This window comes from Muntiacus reevesi, chromosome 2 (genome assembly GCF_963930625.1).
Source record: "Muntiacus reevesi chromosome 2, mMunRee1.1, whole genome shotgun sequence".
NCBI lineage: Eukaryota > Metazoa > Chordata > Mammalia > Artiodactyla > Cervidae > Muntiacus > Muntiacus reevesi.
This window is the reverse complement of record NC_089250.1, coordinates 124,458,565-124,479,160: the sequence shown is the minus strand read 5'-3', so window position 1 is coordinate 124,479,160 and position 20,596 is coordinate 124,458,565. Positions and strand designations below refer to the sequence as shown.

At 42.8% G+C, this 20,596-nt stretch overlaps 1 pseudogene; it reads right to left on the bottom strand.

The window, feature by feature from the left end:
• Positions 1–303: 303 nt before the first annotated feature.
• Positions 304–806, bottom strand: LOC136157254 (large ribosomal subunit protein eL20 pseudogene; annotated as a pseudogene).
• Positions 807–20,596: the final 19,790 nt, after the last annotated feature.

Here is a 20,596-nt window from a genome sequence, read left to right as displayed (position 1 = left end):
TTAGTCCTAGAGTCACGTGGATCTGAGTGTGAATTCTGACTTTGCCCATGAGAGGCTGTCCAGACTTAGAAAGCCTCCTTCACTTTTAGGAGCCTCAGTTTTCTCACCTATAAAATGGTCATATTAGTTATTGCCTCATAGGGGCTGTCCTGAAGATAAAAATGAGATAATACATGTTCTGGCACAGAGTAAAGGTTAAGTAAGTGTTAATTGCTGCTACCATTCCAGCTAGATTTTATTTTATTTTTCGGTTTTCCCAGTAAGTTTTATTTGGACCAACCTAGGGACAGAGAAGGCCTGCACCTAAGAGAAGGTGTCAGCCTCTTGGTGGCAAAGCCTGGCTTGTGCAGGTGGTGGAGGCTGGGGTGGGGCAGCAGGAATCTGATCTGGCAGTAGCGGAAGTGCAGGGCTGTGGCACTTGCTGGCTGCGACCTCCTCCGCCTTCGTGATCTGAACTGAGTGGTCCTGGGCACGGGGCCACGTGCGCAAGGGTGGCGGTTCCAGCTGTGATCAGGTCCGGGTACTCTTGGTACGTGTTGTGGGTGCCGCTGTGGGAGTCATTGCGCAGCCAGATGCCAAAGTTCTTCACCTGCGGCGGGGATTTCCCTGTCCACAGTAGACCATTTCCCCTGAGGCCTTCACCTTCCCCAGCTGAGACACAAAGTACCAGAGGGGGACTTGGCGACGACGTGCTCAGGCGCAGAGAGTTTCATGCTCACGCGGTAGAAAAGCGGCCTGCGGAGCCCGGGAGTCAGGCAGGCATCGCCCGCCATCTTGTATTCTTGAACTGTGCCTGAGGCCTTCATGGCGCTCTGTCCGTCCTCCCTGCCACCCCTGAAAAGGTCTAGCTAGATTTTAAGTTTGAGTGTTTATATGTAAGACAGTGCTGTTACCTTTTCTTCTATCAGCTTCATTCCATAATACCTGTGGGTGATGAAGACAGGCTAACTTGCTTTGAGCACTTTAGCTGGTGGACATTCTTAAAGTACACATTTGTGAAGTTGGTTTTAAAATTTTGTTTCACTTGAACATTTTATTATGAAAATATTCAAACAGAAATGTTGAAAGAATTATACAGTGAACACCTGAATATGCAACTATCAAGAGTCTACAATGAACATTTTGTTTTACTTGTTTTATTAAATACCTATCCATCTTTCTGCTATCCATCTATAAATCCATCTTATTTAACTTTTTTGCATTTTTATAGTTATTGGGGTTGTTGTTCATATTATAAAAGTTAAAAAACCTACTGAGATGCATTAATTATGAGTATTTTTGCATATCTTTCAGAAAATTGCCAGGATAGTGAAAAAAATTTGAAAAGTCAAATAATTTGAATAATACAATTAATATAATTGGTGTGCTCTAATATTTAATAAACAAGATACATATTCTTTTTCAATACCATGTTCTTTATCAACACATTTTGTTGTTGGTAAGATGTTACTGTACAAACGTTTGATATGGTCCATTTGTTTATTTTTCCTTGTGTTTCCCTTGCCTGAGGAGACATGTCAAAAAAAAATATTGCTAAGATGTGTCAAAGAGTGTACTACCTATGTTTTCTTCAAGTTTTATGGTTTCAGATCTTACATTTAATAAGTCTTTGGTTCATTTTGAGTTTATTTTTACAGATGGTGTGAGAAAGTAGTCCATTTTGGTTCTTTTGCATGTGGCTGTTCAGTTTTCCCAATACCACTTATTGAAGAGACTGTCTTTTCCCCATTGTATACTTTTGCTCTTTTGTCATAAATTAATTGATGTATAAGTGTGGGTTCATTTCTGGGTTTTGTGTGTCCCTTAATTACTATATAGATGATCTTACTACTTTTGTCTTTTAACCATCCTAATGTTTAAGTGGTTGTCCTACTACCTTTACCCTATGTTTGCCTTTACCAATAAAATTTTTTCTTTTGTAATTGTTATATTATTAGTTGTGGTCTATTTTTTCCACTTAGAGAAGTCCCTTTAACATTTTCTGTTAAGTTGATTTAGCGGTGCAAAGCTCTTTTGCTCTTTTTTTTTTGCCTGTTAAACTCTTTCTCTCTCCTTCAAATCTGAATGAAAGCCTTGCTGGGTAGAGTATTCTTGGTTGTAGGTTTTTACTTTCATCAATTTGGATGTATTGGTCCACTCCTTTCTGTCCTGCAATGTTTTTGCTGTAAAGTTAGAGAACAGTTTTTTGTGAATTCCTTTGTCTGTAACTAGTTGCTTTTCTCTTGCTTCTTTTAAAGGGGCTCTCTTTATCTTTAATTTTTGCTATTTTAATTATTATGTGTCTTTGTGAGGGTCTCTTTGGGTTCATCTTGTTTGGAATTCTCTGTGCTTACTGGGCTTGGATGTCTGTTCTCGTTTCCAGATTATGGTTTTGTTTTTTTTAGTTATTATTTCTTCAGATAAGTTCTCTGCCTCTCTCTCTCTGCTCCTTCTGGGACCTTATAATGTAAATATTAGTATGCTTGATGTTGTCCCAGAGGTCTCTTAAATGATCTTCATTTTTAAAAATTGTTTTTTTTCTTCTTTCTGTTTTGCTTTGGTGATTGCCACCACTCTGTCTTCCAGTTTGATGATTTATTTCTCCATATCGTCTTAGTAAATCTTCTTGTGTATTTTTTATTTCAGTATTGTATTCATTGGCTCTTTTTGGTTCTTCTATTTTCAAACTCTTTGTTAAGCTTCTCTCTGTTCATCCATTTTTCTCCCAAGTTTGCTGAGCATCTTTATGATCATTATGTTGAACTTTTTATGGGTAGATTTCTTATCTCCACTTCTCTTAGTTCCTCTTCTGAGGTTTTATCTTGTTCCTTCCTTTGGAACATATTCCTCTGTAGCCTCATTTTGCCTAATTCTCTGGGTTTATTATTGTATAGTAGGTGGGTTGGTTATGTTTTTTGATCTTGCAGAAGTGACCTTGTTTAGATCTTTGTGGCTTCATGGACTGTAGCCCACCAGGCTCCTCTGTCCATGGAATTTTCCAGGCAAGAACACTAGAGTAAGTTGCCATTTCCTACTTCAGGGGATCTTCCTGACCCAGAGGTTGAACCCATGACTCTTGCATCTCCTGCATTGGCGGGCAGGTTCTTTACCACTAGTGCCATCTGGGAATCCCTCTTTATTTTTTTAAATTGGAGTATAATTGCTTTACAATGTTGTGTTAGTCTCTGATATACAATAAACTGAATCAGCTATATGTTTACATACATCTCCTTCCCCTTAGATCTTCCCCCACACCCTAGGAGACTTCTTAGGGGACCCAGCAGCATTCTCTAGTCTGGTCACCAGAACTATATTTTCTAGCAGTTTCCCCTGTGTGGGCTTGCTGCAGGGCCAGAGGGATCCCGGGTCTGGTGCTGGTCCACTGGTGGAAGTTTCCTTGTTCCAGGGTTGGCTGTGGGTTTTGGGGGGCCCCAGGCTGATGCCAGCCTGCTGGTGAGTGGGACCAGTTCTTGGGTGGTTGACTGCAGGGGTTGTGGGGGCCTCTGGGCTGGTGCTGGCCCAGTGGTAGAAGAGGCCAGGTCTCTGAAAGGCTAGCTGCTTGGCCTGGGGATTTCGGGACTGGTGCTGGCCCTCTGATGCTATAGGCTAGTGGGAGACTACAGAAATTCCCTTGTCAACACCAGTGTCTTCATGGTGGAATGAGTTCCCCCAAATGGCTGCCATCATCTATCCACAGGGGGTGTCCCAGTTGCAGTCTGCCTTTGTGAGGCTTTCCAAGATCAGCAAGTGGGTCTGACCTGAGCGCCTTTTAAATTACTGCCTCTGCACTGGGATTTGGTAGGTGAGTGTCTTTGTGTTCCCTTTAGGAGCAGAGTCTGTTTCCTATAGTCCTCTGGCTCACATACACAAGCCCTGCTGGCCTTCAAAGCTGGACATTCTGGGGGCTTGTCTTCCTGGTGCAGGAGGCCCAAAGCTTGGGGACCCTGATGTGAGGCTTAGACTCCTCAGTGCTTGGAGAAAACCTGTGCAATTGTGATCATCTCCCATATGTGGATCACTCACCCAGGGGAATGATTCTTGACTGTACTATGTCTCTACCTCCTTTATTCATCTAGTTCTAGCTCCTTTTTTATATTTTTAATTGTGGAAAATCTTTTTTGCTAGCCTTCAGTTTGTCCTCATAAATAGTTGTTTTATAGGTTGTTGTGATTTGGTGTGCCTATAGAAGGCCTACAGGCATTTTGGCCATACCTCTAAACAACTTTGACTATAGCAAATATCAATTAGGAAGTAGCGTGTATTTAAAAGTGAAAACTACTAACAGCATGACATGATGTGTCTAAATGTAACTCAAGAAGAGTGTTCTTGCTTTTATTTTTATTAAAAAATTTTTCGTTGGCCACACCACAAAGGATATGAGATCTTAATTCCCTGAAGAGGAATTGAACCCATGACCCCTGCAGTGGAAGTGTGGCGTCTTAAGCACTGGATTCACCAGGGAATTCCCCCTCCCTTAAAATGTATTTATTAGATAAGAAAAAATAATGCGAAAAGACAAGAAGGTAAAAAACAAAACCAAAAAGCCAAATTTAACAAAATAAAGTAGTGGGAAGGACTAATTAAACACAGAAAGTACGAATTAATGAAGATAAATGAAAGAAAAAAGATGATTCTTTGAGAATACCAGAACAGGCCAACCTCTTGACAGTAGTCAAGAGAAAAAGAGAAGACGAATTTTAACAGTGAGGATTGAGAAACTCAGTGTGCTTCGTGAAAGTTAAGAAATGTTAAAAAGAAGAAGTCCATGGGAATTCCTTGGTAGTCCAGTGGTTAGGACTCCATGCTTCCACTTCAGGGGGCATGGGTTTGGTCCTTGATCAGGGAACTAAGGTCCCATAAGTTGGGCAGTATGGCCAAAATTAAAAAAAAAAAAAAAAAAGAAGACAGAATCCTTTATAAAAGCTTTTAAACAATCTAGATGGAAAGAACAAATTCTGGGAAACTAAATTTCTAAATTTGATTCCAGAAGGGTACAGAAATTCCCCCAAACTAGGGGAGAAATGTAAAAAGTGATCCAAAATATGTACTACTAAAGTAGTCACTATCTTTCAAAGGATTGATAATTTCTATTATTTAATCTATTCCAGAAACCAGAAAAAGATGAAACAGTCCTCATCTTTTTCTAAACAGTGAACAGAACCCTCATCCTACATTAGATTAAATAACAGCATTAAAAGGGAAACATATAGGTTAATCTCATTCATAAACAAGAATGCAAAATCACATTTGAAATGTTAACCAATCTAACAATGAAGAATAGCCTGGTGGGCTACAGTCCATGGAGCCACAGAGATCTAAACAAAGAATAGTGCATTCTGATGAAGACTGGTTTGTTCAAGGCATGCAAGGATAGTTCAACAAAAAGAAATCTGTTTTAACTTTATTCACCCTGTAACTAAAGTGGAAAAAAGTAACTTTGTGATATCCCAGATAGATGCCAGAGAAAACATTTTTGAGAAGCTGTAAAACTCTTCTCTGAGAGCCACCACTGAGCACAGTTGCTTGAAAAAGTAAATAGATGCCACTAAACAGATGTGACAATGACCCATCATTGTTCCCAAGAGGGTAATAAATGCCTTGGGGTTAAATTAATGTTTTCCATAAGTCCTGATTCTCTGAGTGATTCTGCCTGTCATTTAAAAAATATCTTATTCTATCTTCAGCTCTTTATTTATATTTTGGGAATATTCATATTGTTTTTGTGAATTTTAAATAAAAAGGTGCAGGGGCCATAGCTAACCCCAGGCTAGAAGTGGAATAGAAGTTCCTGAGAATCCAGGAGTACAGGCTTCTGTGCTGATAGCACACAGCCTCCAGGTAAAGTTAGGAGAGCTCTCTTTCTGCGTGGAAGAATGTGAGCAGAGCCCCAAACCATACAATGCATGCGGCCAAGCTTTGACCTTTCTCATTATGTGGAATTGCTGAAGCATTCCTACAAATGGTGTTTTAATCATAGCATAAGTTATTAATTTAAACCAGACAAAGTGCCCTTGGGGAGTCTTCATTCTGTGTAGGAGTTTTTATAAACTTCCATGATTTTTCACCTAATTCTCCCTTGTTTACTTTTGTTGAGACATTGGCAGTGTTTTATAATTTAGACTTTTTCACCTTTGGAAATAAACCAGGCTTGTAAAAAAAAAGTTTTGTCAGAATTTTGGATGGATTGAGAAAACTGTGTAATTTATGAAATCAAGACTGCTAATTTGAGGAAGTACAAAGGATGGAGTGTAGCCCAGGCCTGGGTCAGCATTGGGCCTTCTGACCCCATATCGGTCTCAGGCACAGCAAGTCCACGGCCTTTTGAGCCACATCTCCATTTTGAGCCCAGTGGAATAATCAACCTGGATCTTCATGGTACTCAGCACAGAAACACTGGGCCGAAAGGGAACACAGGAGAAGCCAGTTAATCTCTGTGGATCAGCAAATGGTTTCTGACAGAAGAGCTTGGTGACCATCCTTTGGGCAAAATTCTTTCCCTTGGATGTGGTGAATTTCTCAGAGGACCAGCAATTGTGTGTCATGAACACTATTAGTTAGCTATTCAGTGTTTGCCTCTTGAAAAACCCACTCAGGGAGACAGCAGACCCAATGGTTAACTCTTCAGCATTTACTATTGCCCACATTATCACTTGAACTTTCCCCCTTTTCTGTTTTCTACCATTTGGGATGAAGCTGAGGACCCAACTCAGTTCTTGCTGTGGACTGGCACTAGCTCTTGGCCCAACCACGCTCTCTGGGGCAGGAGACTAGAATAGAATACTTGAAATAGTGGGGCCTCTTTTAGGTGAGGATGAAGAAGCATGTAGCAACCTTATGACTATAGTCATAAGTAGGAGATGGAGCTCACACTGTGGCCGAGAGATACAAGCTTCATCTTCATGACATCAGAGAGTCCCTGAGTCAATCGCTTCCAGAGCTGTCTTAACTCTTGGACCCCCAGTTCTGTGTTTTAATTGTTTTTGAGCCAGGTTGAGGTGAGCTTTCTCTTACATGCATGTTAAAACTCCCAAGTAACATAGAGTGAGAATTATTCTCTGTAATTTTCTTTTTTTAAAAAAAAATTTATTGATTTGACTGTATCTGGTCTTAGTTGTGGCATGTAGGATGTTTTGTTGTGGTGTGAAGGTTTAGTAGTTGTGGCAGGTGTGGACTTAGTTGCTCTGAAGCATGTGGGATCTTAGTTCCTGGACCAGGGATTGAACCTTTGTCCCCTGCATTGCAAGGCAAATTCTTAACCAGGGAAGTTCCTTTGTAATTTTCTGAGTGTAGGACTTTTTCTACTTACCTTTTGATGCCCCCTTACTTACAACCTTAATATTACAAATCTCTCAAACTAACCATTTCTTCTTTTTTAATAGTGTTTTTAAGCCCCTGATCATGTTACTGTTACTAATATATACTGTGCATTTACTCTTTGTTGGACACTCATAAACATTTTATTTGTACAGCATTTCATATTTGTGAATTTAGAAGGAATTTGTCTTTTAAAAGTTTGGCTTTTACCTATAACATATTCTCAAAAAGGAATCAGTTCAATTCAGTCACTCAGTCATGTCCAACTCTTTGCAACCCTATCATAGACTGCAGCATGCCAGGCGTCTCTGTCCATCACCAACTTCTGGAGCTTGCTCAAACTCATGTATTCGAGTTGGTGATTCCATCCAACCACCTCATCCTCCATAGTCCCCTTCCCCTCTTGCCTTCAATCAGAATCAGGGTCTTTTCCAGTGAGTCCGTTCTTCGCATCAGGTGGCCGAAGTATTGGAGTTTCAGCTTTGGCATCAGTCCTTCCAATGAATATTCAGGACTGATTTCCTTTAGGACTGACTAGTTTGCTCTCCTTGCAGTCCAAGGGGCTGTCAAGAGTCTACTCCAACACCACAATTTGAAAGCATCAATTCTTTGGTGTTCAGCCTTCTTTATGGTCCAACTCTCACATCCATACATGACTACTGGAAAAACCATAGCTTTGACTAGAGAAATGGACCTTTGTTGGCAATAAATATTTCTATTATTCCCAGCATGGATAGGCTTAAAGTCTATGTATGTATTTTAAAACAGCAGTTACTATAAGCTTTCATTCAATTGACTCTAAAATGTTTTGAGGCCAAGACTGTCATTTCCACATTTTAAATAGGACTGAAGTAGGGAGGGGGCTTCTCTAATGACTCAGTGGTAAAGAATCCACCTGCAAAGCAGGAGACACAGGAGACTTGGGTTACATCCCTGAGTTGGGAAGATTCCCCCAGAGGAGCAAATGGCAACCTGTTCCAGTATTTCTGCCTGAAAAATCCCATGGACAGAAGAGCCTGGCAGGCTACAGTCTATAGGACACAAAGAGTCAGACATGACTGAGCAACTGAGCAAAGTGGGGAGAAATGCCCAAGATCACATTGTTAATGACAGGCTGGACCCAGGTGCAATCAGTTCCATCCCAACGACTGTGCACTACACTGCCTCCCTGTGTAGATTTTCCTGGATACTATTGGGCTATTGCTGTGTGTCTCTCCAGGAGATGGCATAGGCAAGCTGAGCAGCGAGATGAGTTTTATTAAGAATATTTGGAATTGAAAACATGACTAACTGTTAGCTCCTCTAAAGTAGTATTCTGAAATATATGGCAAAATGTTTCTGAATCAAGGACTGATTATATGTTATTTTACTCCTTTTCATCTTCATTTCTATGTTATTTGATCTGTTAAAAGCGTATGTTGGAAGAGGTACATTAAAATCTTCCAGGAAAAAAAAAAAGGCAAACTGGGACTTCCCTGTCAGTTTAGTGGTTAAGACTCCTCTGCTTCCAATGCAGGGGGTGAGGGTTTGATATCTGATCAGACAACTAAGATCCCTATGGTGCTGTGCTGCAAAAGAAAAAAAAAGAAAAAAAGAAAAAACCACCCAGGACATTAGTTTGTTCTATTTTATCTTTGTAATTCCTATAGGAGTTATTTTACTGGTTGGCTAATGATGTTATTTGGGCTGGAACCCCAGTGAAGGGTAAATGTTCTTCTTGACTTAGCTTCCCATCAAAGCAATATGGCCCTCCTTGTCCTTTTCCTGTCTTCCCCTACCCCCCAGCCCCACCTCCTTGAATGTTAACATTGTGTTGGGTCAACAGAAGTATTTATAGAAGAGTCTTAATTATACCTTTGGCAGCAAGCAGATCTCTTCTAAGATGAGGCGGGGAGCAAGAACAAAGGGCACAACTTGGTTTCTTTGAAGATCGTTTATTCCTTATTTATTCTTTATTTGTCAATAGTAAACAAGCAAACAAATACATAAAACGAAAACCTGAGGCCAAGGAGAAGGCCCAACCTGAGCTCTCACAGATGTTGTGGTAACGTGAGTGCTTCCGGGAGCTCCCAGGGAGGGAAGGTAGCCAGGGCGGCCTTAGGGGAGACAGACCTGAGGTGAAGTGGTCCAATTTTGGTGACTGGTGGGAAATTTTCATCTTCTCATCTGGGTGTAGCCGGGGCATGATGTCCAAGAGTCTGGGCCACCAGACTGAATGGGCCAGGGAAGGGCATGTCACTTTTGGTGTGTGTGTGTGGCTTCCCGCCATGTCCTGCACCAACACGTTCTCTCTGGCACCGTGTTTCCCTGGCCCCATTTTCTCCTCCTGGCCTCTTGCTAACATTATGCATTGCTTCCCCATCTCTTCCCCACACTTTTTTTTTTTTTCATTTATTTTTATTAGTTGGAGGCTAATTACTTCACAACATTGCAGTGGGTTTTGTCACACGTATTCCCCATCCCGATCCCCCCTCCCACCTCCCTCTCCACCCGACTCCTCTGGGTCCTCCCAGTGCACCAGGCCCGAGCGCTTGTCTCATGCATCCCACCTGGGCTGGTGATCTGTTTCACTATAGATAATATACATGTTGTTCTCTCGAAACATCCCACCCTCGCCTTCTCCCACAGAGTCCAAAAGTCTGTTCAGTACATCTGTGTCTCTTTTTCTGTTTTGCATATAGGGTTATCATTTTCCCCACATATTTTTAATCCACAATTTTTTCTAGTGTTTAGCAAATGCTTTTCACATCAGTGAAGTTATCCTGTTTACATATATATTTTGACTTGTGGAAATGCCTGTCTACAGTTTGAATCTACCCATAAGCACTATTTTTTCAGACTACTCCTGATCCAAAGGGGAAACCCAAGAAAATGTGGTGGATAGAAATGGAGGTGAAAGGAGTTGAGGACTTCCCAAAAAAAACCACTCTCATTCACAGTTTCATATTAATGCCATATATTTACTTTCCTTTGCATTTGTTCCTTTTCTGACTTACAGATTTTCTGATGCTTTGTTTTAGGGAGCTCTTTTACAGTTGGACTTAATTTTTTTTTTTTTTTTTGCAAGGGAATTCATGACTGTGGTTCAAAATGATTTTTCCTGGTACATCAAAATATGATCTTTTTAGTTGCTGTTTTTGTTTAAAGCCATGGTAACATAGTTGAATTACTGTTGGGAGTAGCCATTTCATAGAACGTTTAAAAATATTGAGCCAAATCTGTTTGACATAGCACTTTAAAATATTAGGATTAAATCCTGTTTGACAAATGTTTTAATTGCCGAAAAATGAAACTTTAGGAGGAATGTGGAGGAGTTTCTCCTGGTGGCCCCATGCCTGCTGTTAGGTGCTCACATGGCCATAAAGAGATCTATTCGGCAGGAGGTTACTGGCAACCAGGGCTGCCAATTTGGCCTGTGACTTCTGCACTTCATGCATCTTTCTGTGCCTCTGCCTCTCATGCCTGTTGGACAGGGCAGGATGTGGCTACTCAGGTCAGCATGACTTGAGCGAGCCCTTGTTGAGAGGGCAGAGAGCTTGAGACCGGGTTACAGCCCTTCCCCAGCACACAGGTCCCCGCACAACTGATCAGTCTCCTATTCAGGATTCCTTCGGTGCTCATGCTGTAAGTCCCTAACAAGGTAGTTGTTATTGGACTCAATAACATACAGGAAGTGTGACTTTTGGGGGAGCGTACAATTCTGTGAGTTTTAACACATGTATATATTCAACACAGTCAGGATGCAGAACTGTTCATCACTCCAGAAACTCCTTGGTGCTGGTCCTTTACAGGCATACCATTCCTTCATCCTTATTCCTGGCACCCACAAACTGTCCTCTGTCACTGTAATTTTATCATTTTGAGAATGTTGTATGAATGGAATCACAGAGTATGTAACCTTTGAGGCTGGTTTTGTTTACTTGACATAATACTTTTGAGATTCATCCAAGTTGTTGTGTGTATCAGTAATGTGTGTCTTTTATTGCTAAGTAGTATTCCATTCTATGGGTGTACCAGAGTTTGTTTATCCATTCCACCTTTGAAGAGCATTGGATTATTTCCAGTTGTTAGTGACTATGAATGGAATGGCTATAAACATTCACGTATAGGTCTAGTTATCCTTAAGAAGATCTGTTTTAAGATAGTTCTTTTAAGGAGGTTCCTTTCTGTGTATTATTACTTCCTGTTGAGATTTTAAAAGATAGCTGTAAATTCTTTGACATTCTTCTCACTGAGACGTGGTGTCTATGTCCCCTTTTCTTGAATCTGAGTGGGCTGCTATGAACAGTAATATATAGGAGAAGGGAGGCTATGAATGAGGTCTAGGTCTGAGACTAGGACTGGTTGTAAAAAGTCATGCATTCTGCCTTGGAATCCACTCTGGAATTCTCTGTCATCATTTGGGAAGTCCAGAGACAGCTCTGCTGGAGGGGGCAGGTGTGGGAGCTTTGGCTGATCATACCAGCTGAGCTTTCCCCCATCTATTCCAAGTCGATAGATGTGTGGGTGAAACCAACGTGGTCCTGTCAAGAGTCACCTGGCACCTGAATACCATCAAGTGACTTCTGCTATGCCACAAGGAAAAAAAATCACCCAGTAACACTGCCAAATTTCTGAGCCAAGAGATCAAGGGGTATAATAAAGTGGTTTTTGTTTTTACCCACTAAGTTTAGGTTTGTTTGATCCACAGATGTGAATAGCTGGAATACTATATAATGAATATTTAAGCTTTATAGAGACAAGGATCATATCTCTCGACAAACCTAAATCTTTGGATACAGTGCTCATTTTTATTTATTGAAACTGTGATTTCCACACTGTGCTTGGCAAAGTCCCTTATAAATGTTGTGTGGTGGTGATGATGAGGAATTGAATTACCTTGCCAATTATCTTGGTGGTAAGAAAATTATCTGTGTGCATCCTCAGTCATATCTGACTCTTTGCGATCCTATGGACTGTAGTCCACCAGGCTCCTCTGTCCATGGGATTTCCCAGGCAAGAATACTGGAGTGGGTTGCTGTTTCCTTCTCTAGGGGATCTTCCTGACCCAGGGTCTCCTGTGTCTCCTGCGTTGACAGGCAGATTCTTTACCACTGAGCACCTGGGAAGGCCAAGAAAATTATCCAGTAGCTGTCAAATGCTATTAAGTGTGTTGCTCATGGACTCACCAACTGCAGAATCTGGAAAGAGAGGTAAGGAACCATCCATTTTACCTCCATACCAGGCGAGTGGGCTGTGAGGCACTGGTGAGGCACAGTGGGCAGTGGGGAGGCTCCCAGTGGGAGCAAGGACTTGGAGCCCGATGTCTGATTTCTGGCTCCAAGTGATCAATCAAGGCCTCTGTTCATGAATGTGATTGGGTCACACAGAACCACTGGGTAGCTCTGTAAGCCAGCAGTGCATAAGGAGGGGTCTGGCCAGGCAATCAAAGGACCCCAACCCAAACAGTTAATGCAGAAAACAGAAGCATCTCTATTCAGTTTAGGTCTGTGGTCTCAGAAGGTGTGTAGGAGCCATTGCTTTGATTAAACACAAGTGTAGGCAAAGCAAAGAGCAGTAGGAGAATAAAGAAGTATTCTTGGAAAATTTTTTTTTAAAGTCCCAAATGGGCCAAATTAAAGCAAAACTCACTAGAAGTAAGGAGTGACAAATGGACTCTGAAATCTGAGGCAAAGAGTAGAACTTGAGGGATCCTTGTAGATCAGAACAAAAAGAAATGGTGATGGAAATTGTCGGAAACAAAATATAAAGGAGAGAAAGTAAAAAGAGTCATGTTTTATTCATGTATTTGTTGAACAAAGATCTGTTGAGGCCCTCCTCTTGGTCTCAGATTTGGGGCAACAAGCGGAATAAAAACAGAAAAAAATTCCTGGCTTGCTTGGAGCTTGTGTTCAGTGAGGGACGGAGTGGGTGGGAGAAAGAAAACAAATGTATAAACAAGTAAAAACTTACCAAATGAGAGAAAGTGATCAATGCCCTGGAAACACAGAGTAGAGAAGAGTGAAAGTAGTGGGGCAATGAGGAGGGAGGGAGCTGGCAATCTTAAATCAAGTGGTCAGGAAAAGCCTACTGCGAAGGTAGCCTGAGCAGAGGTCTGAAGGAATGATATCCAGGAGGAGATATGCCGGAGCATGTTCCAAGCCATGGGGACAGCCTGTGAAGGCCTCCCGAGACTGGAGCCCGAGACCTTGTGTGGTGGAGCTGGGATGAATCCTGGCAGAAGATGTAGGAGGAGTGGGATGGGGTGGAGGTGTCAGTGATGAGAGACTTCAGGCCACAGTTAAGTATTTGGGTCATTTTTAAGGAATTTGAAAGAGAAAGGCATTGAAGTATTTTAACAAAGGAGTGACATGATTTCGTTTAAGCTTTAGAAGATTGTTCTGACTTTTGTGTTGTGATGAGATTTGGGGAAGGGCAGGAAATGTAAGGGCAGAAGCAGGAGAGGAGGGAAAAGGCCCATGTAATGATTCCGGGGAGGGAGGGTGGCACTCTGTGGTGGTTTGCACGGGCCTGAGAGTGATGGAGGTGATGAGAAATGACCACATTTTGGATTTACTCTAAAGGCAGCTCCAACAGATCAATTTGGGATGGAGGAGAAGAGGGCCTTCAAAGATGAATGAGATTTTGGCTAAGCAACCGAAAGAAGTTGCTTTTTACTGAGGAAAAGAAGATCTAGGGGGCACTGGGGTTTTTTTGTGGAGGGTGGGGGGGAAGATAATCAGGAGTTTGCTTTTTTAAAAATTGAACTATAACTGAGATACAATATGGTTTTAGTTTCAGTTGTACGACAGTGATTTGACACTTTTAAACATTATGAAATGATCGCCGTGATAAGTTTAGTTACCGTCTGTCCCCATACAGAGTTTTTATAGAATTATTCACTGTATTCCCTCTGCTATACATTACATCCCTGTGACTTATTTATTTTATAGCTGCAAGTTTGTGCCTCTCATTCCCCTTTACCTATTTTGCACTCCCCTCTCTTCCCCTCTCACAACTACCCATTCTCTGTATCTGTGAGTTTATTTCTGTTTTGTCCTGTTTGTTCATTTGTTTTGTTTTTTAGATTCCACATACAAGTGAAATTTGTCTTTCTCTGATTTATTTCACTTAGTGTAATATATCTGCCAGGTCCATCCATGTTGCCACAAATGGTAAGATTTCATTCTTTTTTTCTTTTTCTCTTTTTTTGGGGGGGAGGGGGAGATTTCATTCTTTTTTATGGCTGAATAATATTCCAGGAGTTTGCTTTTTGATTTTCCAAACACTTTTTCAACATTTGAGAGAAGCTGTCTGGTACACTATTGGAAATGTAGAGTGGAGTTGGGGTGAGAAGTTCAATGGGAGAGGAATGTATTTTATGAGTCATTAGTATATAGGTGATATTTAACCTGTGAGAGTGGATGAGATCCCTCAGAGGTGAGTGTTGACAGAGACAGCACATAGGCAGAGATGAAGGGCTGAAGTGGATGTCTGGGTTGGAGACACAGCACAGGAGGCCTAGTGGGAGTGCCCGGTGGGGTAGGGAGAAACTCAGAGGGCCTGAAGAAAAGTGGGGAAGGGAGTGGGGTAATCACCTGTATCATACTGCGAACTGCGAACTCTAGTAAGATGAGGATGGGAAAGTGACCATTACTGACCTTGTCAAAATGGTTTTGGTCAAATTGTGGGGCAAAAGTTAAATGTGACACAATGTCAAAAGAGAGAAATTGGATTGTGCAGAGTTGGGGAGTGGGGCAGTAGCTGGAAGAAGATGAGGGTTCTTTTTTTATTTTTTATTGTGGTAAAATACACAGAACATAAAATTTACGGTTTTAAGTGTGCAGTTCACTGATATTGAATGCATTCACCTTGTTGTGTACCTATTACTACCATCCATCTCCAGAACAACCTTCCCAAAGTGAAACTCTGTCCCCATTACACAGTAACCCACTATCCCACTGTCCCCACAGCCCCAGGCAACCACCATTCTACTTTCTGTCTCTTTGATTCCCCTAGGTACCTCAGATAAGGGGAACTGTACAGTGTTTGTCCTTTTGTAAGCAGATTATTTCACTCAGCATAATATCCTCAAGGTTCATCTATCTTGCAGCATATGTCAGAATTTTCTTCCTTTTTCAGGCTGAATAGTATTCTATTGTATGTATATACCATATTTTATTTTCCCATTCATCTGTAAATAGACACTTGGCTTGTTTGCACTTTTTGTTTATTGTGGATAATGTTGCTATGAACATGCATATGCATATTTCCAAATGTGTCTTGGAAATCTTGCTTTCAGTTCTTTTTGAAGTGGAACTGCTGGATTACAGGATAATTCTATTTTTAATTTTTTGAATCACCACTGTACTGTTTTCTACAACAGCTGCATCATTAAAATTCCCACCAGCAGTGCATAAAAATTCCAATCTATCTACTTCCTTCCCAACCCTTATTTTCTGTTTTTAATTTAATTTATTTTTTTGAGACAGTCATTCTAATAGGTGTAATTCTAATAGGGAGTTTCTTCTTAAGACAGATAAATTCTACCATATTTTATTTATTTATTTATTTATTTATTTTTAATATTTAATATTGTTTTTATTTCATTAAGTTTTGGCCCTTGTGACCTCCATTCCTCTGTTTTCATCCTAAGCTTTGCCCTGATCTTTATATGACTTGAGCTGGGTGCTCCCATGGCAGAAGGCTTGGTCTCTCACTCCCTAACACCTGCATTTAAAATGAGGCGTCTCAGTCTTCAGAGTCAAACCCACCCATGACACCAACTCTGGTTTTGACAGCACAGGGCCATCTGCCATCCTCCGCACGGGGCGGCTGTGCTGCCATGCCTGGGTCCCCCAACCCCCAGCAAGGGCGGTCCCCAACACCCACCCAGCCCCCACCACAGAGGTGCTCCGAGGCTACCCACCCCCAGGCCCCTCCCTGGCCCGTCTGGCCCCGGCCCCTCCTCATCCAGAGGGTCCCAAGAAGGACTGCCCCTTCTTCTGTCCGAGTGTGGACGCACGGAAGAACTGTTTCTGCTCCACCTTTCTGTATTTGGTGGACTCAGCTGGTCGATGGACAGCACACTCGCCCCTTCCTGCGGCATCTCATTAGACTGTCCAGCTGCCAGGCTTTGCTTGGTGTTGGGGGAGCCGCTATGTCTGGGGTGCTCAGTTCCTCTGTCGTGTCTGACTCATTCTGACCCCATGAACTATAGCCCGCCAAGGTCCTCTGTCCATGGGGATTCTCCAGGCAAGAATACTGGAGTGGGTTGTCATGCCCTCCTCCAGGGGATCATCCCAACCCAGGGAGCGAACCCAGGTATCTGGCATTGCAGGTGGATTCTTTACCGTCTGAGCCAGCAGGGACCACCTTAAGGACAGGTGTGGAAGACACCTTTGTCCATGAGAAGGGGATACCCATGATGAGCATGAAAGGTCCCCCGACACACACTCCAACCCCAGGGTCTTTATTTCCGGCTGTGCAGGCAAAGCTGAGCCTGCGGGACCACTGCCAGCGTGGAGGGACCCAGGGGACGACACACGTCTCTGGGCGCTGGCAACGCAGAAACTGGAGTGCGTGCAGGAGTCAGCTGGAGAGTCGGCAGAGCCGCAGCGCCACCCACAGCCCAGGACACTTGGACGGGCTGGGCTCCAGCTGCATATTTGATTTTACTGTAATAATTTAATAGACAGGGGAAATTAGAGGAGGCTGAGAAGGTTTTCGGGTGTGACTGAATAGACAAGAGTACATTCAATAGATGGAGAATGGTCCTTAAGAACTCAGAGGTAAGATTTGCAGCAGAATAGATGGACACATATACAGGTGGGTGGGAAACCTCATCTCATTGCTTCTGTTTTCTCAGGGAAATCAAAAACAAGGTTGCTATTACAGAGTGAGCATTTAAGAAAAGTGCTGGAAGGTTGATGAGAAAGGAGAGGGAATGAGTAGACATTAAGGAGATCCAAAGTGTGAAAGGTTCAGAGACCTCAGGAGGGTTTATTTTTAAACAGCCCTGGGGGCCCACCTCAAGAAGTCTGTGGTCACTAATTTGGAATGCCACCCATCTCTCCCAGTGCCATTCAGCTGTTTAGGGGCAGGCAGTGAGAATGCAGAGAGTGGGACTAATGGGTGAAAGTGAAGAACTGATGGAGGGAGGGAGTGTGAGGTCCTTCAGGGCAAATTAAGGAAGTGCTTCAATAGCAAGTCCAGTTTCAAGCTGGGGTGAGGGCAAGAGGTTGTGAGTATAGGATTACTGGAGTCAGGGGCCCTGTGGGGAGTCGGGGGCAACGAGGGGTTGACACCCAGGGATGAAAGGGGATGAAAGTCTGGGAGGTGAGCATGACCTGGCCAACTTGATTTTCTTGGCTGACTCCTATAAGGAGAAAGAAGTCCCAAGTCACTCCCGCAGCCCCAGTCCAGCCCTGGTCACCGAGCTGTGAGCTTGGGGGAAGAAGAAGCACAGAGGTTTGGAGTCCACTCTTCGCTCCAGTTAATGTTGGTGTGCAGGCTGCGAAGGGGCTTCCCCAGTAACTCAGTAGTGAAGAATCCACCTGCACATCAGAAACCTCAGGAGCTGTGGATTCAATCTTTGGGAAGATTCCCTGGAGGAGGGCATGGCAACTCATTCCAGCATTCTTGCATGGAGAATCCCATGGACAGAGGAGCTTGCTGGGCTACAGTCCACAGGATTGCAAATAACTGAACACGACTGAAGCGACTTAGCATGCACACAGGCTGTGAAGGGTGGGCCTGCCCTTGAGTGGCCCATCTTCCTTTCAGTCTCTGCAGAGAGCGTGCATAATATGCAATTACTGACTCCTTTCTATAAAACCTTTTCATGGAAGAGAGAACCAAGACCTGGATCCAAGGCCTTTTCTGTCTAGTGTGGTTCCTCACACATCCACGCTCACTGGGCTCTCACCAGTTGCCCTTCTTCACTGCCACTGTGCCCAGGTAACTCTTTTTCATTGTTCAGGACTCTTTTCAGGGAAAACAGGTTCATCCTGTGTATTGAGGGACGCTAGAAATGCGGTATCCAGATCTCTTACAACTTCTGGTCTTTTGAAGAAGAGATAAGTCAATATCCACCAGGAAGCCAGGAGCCACTGGAGAAATGGGATTTGTATTTACCTGTGGAAGTCAACCAGAAGAGCCTTTTGCGCTCCTGGCTGCTCGCACACGCGGCTGGCTGGTGGTCGCTGTGGGAAGGAGCTGCGCTCTCAGCTCTGTCCGGCAGGGGACGCTGTGGGAGAGCAGTGTATCAAGGCCCCATTGCCTTGACCTTGCCCGGGTCTGCGCAGGCTTCATTCACCTGCCTTGTTTCTCTGTTCAACTTGACACCGCAGGCTCCTTCCACCAGCAGCAGTTCGGCCCCTCCTGCTCATTTCTGCCAGGAGCTAGTGACAGAATTTGGGGAATGTGTATGGTTGATGCAGGGCAGGATTGCTGCGCAGGGATCACAAATGCAAGGCCATGCTCGACGCCCAGGTGGGAAACTGGTAGATAGTGGACAGACTTGCTCCTGGTGCACGGCGTGTGGTGGCTGCCAGGTGCTAGGTGGGGCTGGCCCCAGGGAGTTGAGGTTCCTGATTCTCTTGCTGAGTCCTGAGCAGGAGACACCTCCGCAGCAGGTGACCCGTCTGTCTGCTGGGGTCTGTCGTCAGATCCCAGGCAGGGAAGTGCAGAGAGAGTAACATCCTAACACCCTGCGCTCTCTACTAACCCGCAGTCCTTCAGGCAAAAGCATGGCTGGTGGTCTTGGAGTAGGGAAAGGAATCATTTGCATGATTTAAAAAAAAATTTTTTTTTTCAAATTGTGGTAAAATGTACATGACACAAAATGTACCTTTTAAAAAACTGTTATAAATTTCAAAATGTGCCATTATAAACCACAGTAGTAAATACATTTTCATTGTTGTGCAATCATCCCCATCATCTATCTTCACAACTCTTTTCATCTTTCAAAACTGAAACTCAATACCCATTAAGCAATAACTTCCCATTGGCTCATCATCCCCACCCCTCAGACCCTGGCAACCACCATTCTACTTTCCATCTCTCTGAATTTGACTGCTCTAGTGCTGTAGACTGAATGTTTGTATCCTGACAAAAACTCATAAGTTGAAACCTAATCCCTAATGTGATGGTATCCGGAGGTGGAATTTTGGGGAGGTGATTAGGTCATGAGGGTGCAGTTCTCATGACTGAGATTAGCAGCACTCTTCTAAAAAAGAAACCAGAGAGCTCCCTTGCCCCTTCTGCTATGTGGGAACACAGTGGGAAGAAGGAATTCTGTCAACCAGAAATTGGCCTGACCCCAAATGAGCCAGCATCTTGGACTTCCAACCTCTAGAACTGTGAGAAATAAGTTTCTGTTCTTTATAAGTCACCTAGTCTGTGGTATTTTTGTTATAGCAGCCCAAATGGACTGAGACATTGGTACCTCACATTAGTGAAATCATACCATATTTGTCCTTTTCTGTCTGGCTTATTTCCCTTAATGTCTTCAAGATCCATCCATATTATATATTAGAATTTACTTCCTTTTTTAAGGCTGAATAATACACCATCATATGTATATGCCACATTTCATTTTTCCATTCATTTGTTATTCATTCATCTGTTGATGGACATTTGGATTATTTCTATCTTTTGGGTATTTTGAATAATGCTGCTATGCACATGGGTGTAAAAATACCTGTTCAAGTCCCTGCTTTCAGTTCTTATGGGTGTATATGCAGAAGTGGAATTGTTAGATCCACTGGTGATTTTATGTTTAATATTTTGAGGCACCAGCATATTATTTTCCACAGTGGCAGTTGCATGATTTTTTGAAAGTGGCATATATTCAACACATTTTTAAAGTAATATTTTGGACCAGATGATTATTAAAACTGTGATTAAGAGATGTAAGATTCTGGGAAGATGGTCAAATAGTGGCATTCTTCTTTGTCTTTACTTTTGTCTGCTCCAGGCCCATGCCTCTGAGGTCAGCTTGGCATCCATCTGGAAGCCAGGAAGGGGCCCACACCCAGTCTTGGGAGCCTGGAATACCCTTTCTGATAGTGTCCACTTACTTTTTTCCCACATCGGTCTCCCTCATTCTCTAAATAGCTCTCATACTAAGTGGAATGTTTTTTGTTTGCACTGGGGTGGGGAGGAGTTCTTAGGAGGACACTGAAGAAATGACTTTAGACTGACAGCTCAATAAGAAGGAAGGGATCATGTTCAGCTAGAATTTTGGAGGCATGAGCTCCCAAAGGTCTTGGACCCTGTTTTACAGGTGAAGGAACAAATATTGCTGCAAGGAGAATGCGGA